Here is a 2811-nt window from a genome sequence, read left to right as displayed (position 1 = left end):
CTTCCGATCGGTCGGTCGGTCGGCTGCACAAAAGGACGACCGAGGGAGCGACCCTTGCAGAGAATAGATCTCTTAGCGAATTCTCTAATCTTTCACCGTTTTCTCCCTCGAGTCTACAAACATCTCCAGGCACAATTCCACCCTTCAATGAGTCTGAGCGCCGCTCTCCGCATTTCGGAGTTGTCTTGCCGCAAGTCCCGACTTCCCTCAGTCCCGATAAGATTCGGCAAAAGTCGAATCTCGTGCTTGGAGTCGAAACGCTGGGGGCTCGGAGTCGAAATTCGGGGTCCTCTATTCCTAATCGTGGATGGTCGCATCGATTAGCCCCTTCCCCTGCTTAGGTTTCATGCCGCCACAAGGGCGGCCATAGGGAGACGTAAGAACATAATCTAGCTGTATGTGCTCATCCTGGCTCCGGAACCCGAACGAAATATTTTACGCCCTGTCGCATAAATAATGAGCGAGATCAGCTCACTGGGAGCAGACGCACCGAGAGCGAGATGCGATGCTTCTTGCTAACTCTGATCTTTCCACGAAGAACGCGGAGGCGGCTCCGTCGAGAGAATCGGAGCCGGCTGTCTAGAACAAAGCATTTGACTTATTCACCAGACCGCGCCGAGGCCGATATGTTGCTTCTGTCGAAAGTCTGTTCGATTCGCATGCTCGCGGAATCATCGGCGGTCTCCAATCGGATAGCTAAAAATAAGTTCCTACTAGATGCAGTTCCTACTCCGGAACTAGAACTTTGCTGTCAGAAGTGAACAATGTGTGTGGAAAAGAGCCAAGCCCAATCTCTACTCCGGTGAGCTGCTCATACATCAACCTCGCTACCGAGTGATGATTCGATTGAGATCTCGATCGGAAGAGCGCCCGACTTGTCGGCCAGGAAGATCGCGTGCGACCTCGGACTCGATGGCGGCTTTGATCTTAGTTCCTCCGAATCCTGTTGAGAGACGTGTGGTCGAACCTGAGGTGGCTAGAATGTGTAAGATATCCATTTTCGACGTCAAACACCTCGGTCTACGGGCGGATCGATGGTCTACGGCCGGCCGTATGTCTCTGCTCCAACATCGGCAGGTATACCCGGCAGCATTCGGAGAGCCCTACTCTCAGAACATACACATACAGTGAGGCTTTGCAAGGTTCAGTGTTTACCGCACCAGGAGTAGAGCTAGCCGGCCGGCTGCCGCGCTCACTTCCCGCCTGGCGCTCATCCATCTGGTGACCCGAACGGAATTCAAATTATTTCGCAGCAAGAGCACCAGCGATATTACGATGCTCTCATCGCGTCTGTCCTCGCTTCCCTTGGACTTGTTGAGCTGCCGCCACTGCTGCTGCTGCTGCTGCAGTCGATCACACCAGTGTGAGCCACGATTGTCGGCATACCGAGCCGTCTGGAACTTGCCAGGAGCTGCGTCCGAAACAGCTGTAGTCCTGGTAGGGAATACGGAGCAGACGGCCTTGTGCACGTCGACTCAATTACCCTTGACAGCCGTGTTTATGCAGCCCCGGAGGAAGCGATAACAGTCACGTCGACATCGTCCGCGTCAATGACTCGGACAAACATTAGAGGAATTATTTCGATAATAATCAGAAGAAACGATCAAGAATTTGAATGAGAACCCGCTTAGCAACGGAACCGTCACGGAATCTCTCGTTTTTGACCGAAGGTGTCACCACCTCGATCCGTTTCTTGGTTCCATAGTCTTCCCTTGTCGCCGCATCGGATCGTCGGATGCTCCCGCAGGGCGACGTCAGCTGCTGCTAAGCCCAGCTTGCTTTCGTTACTTCCGCTCTTACCTCCGAGCGCCGAACTGAGGCCATTAGTGCTGAGCCGGTCGGACCTGTAGCGCCCTTATCTCCCGTCGGTGGTCGTCGAGAATTTTCCGATTCATCCGCGCAGAGAATTTCAAGTAGCGGTCGGCTGCTTGTTGCTCGTCGGCAGTTTTCTGTTGTCGCGGAAAAAATGTCATTTCAGATTGAAACAGACGCATCGAGTTATTGAAGTCTCTCGGAGCCCTCTCGAAGTATTCCTCCTCGGGAGGAGTCCGGGGTTCCTTCAGAGAAAAGAAGACCCCAGCGCCGCATTGCTAGAAGGCTCTCCTTCATCACCTGGCCCTTCGAGAAAACGAGAGCGGAGAGTTTGTAGGCCATCGAAGCAGTCGATGTTTGCTGGCTACTCTCCAACAGATTGTTATGCACTTTCCAGAAGTGCGTCGCTACCGATTGTGTTTTACGTGCTGCACTTGCAAGCGTGCCGGCAGCCCAAGAGACCAACAGGAACGCAGCGAAGCGGATCAAATCCCTGAGGCCGCGTCGTCAAACTTACGATCTGAGATTAGAAATTCCGCAGGAAAGTTCATCGCTTGCCCGTACTGGCGTTTCCCGGCCGGGTCTCTGTGCTTGAATCTTCTCGCGCGTTCGCACAGACGACGTCACGAAAGCAGTTGGCTAGAATCCGACTCCGGACCAGACAATGTTTCGTGGCGCCATCGCCGGAGACTTACGAGCGCAATTGACTCGCAGAATCCTGAGGCTGCCGAGAGGCTTAGCCCGGAAATCCTCGACCCGCTCGCGGTTCTGACCGGCTAGGCCATATCACGATGGGCTCTGACGATTTTCCCCCGTGCGGAGTGAGACTTCTCGTGTCCTCTGTAGAGAGTGCACGAGAGACCGCGGAATGTTGTTGGGTCAGGCTGTTGGAATAAGGGAGGGGTATGTCCCGATTTCCATATGGAGCGCGCTGGCTCAGATATGTACGAACGCGTTCCCCAGGCGCTTCCGGGCGAGCGGATGTTGCGAAGAGGCCAA

Source organism: Galendromus occidentalis, unplaced genomic scaffold, assembly GCF_000255335.2.
Source record: "Galendromus occidentalis unplaced genomic scaffold, Mocc_1.1 scf7180000077475, whole genome shotgun sequence".
Classification (NCBI taxonomy): Eukaryota; Metazoa; Arthropoda; class Arachnida; order Mesostigmata; family Phytoseiidae; genus Galendromus; species Galendromus occidentalis.
Note: the sequence above shows the minus strand (reverse complement) of the source record.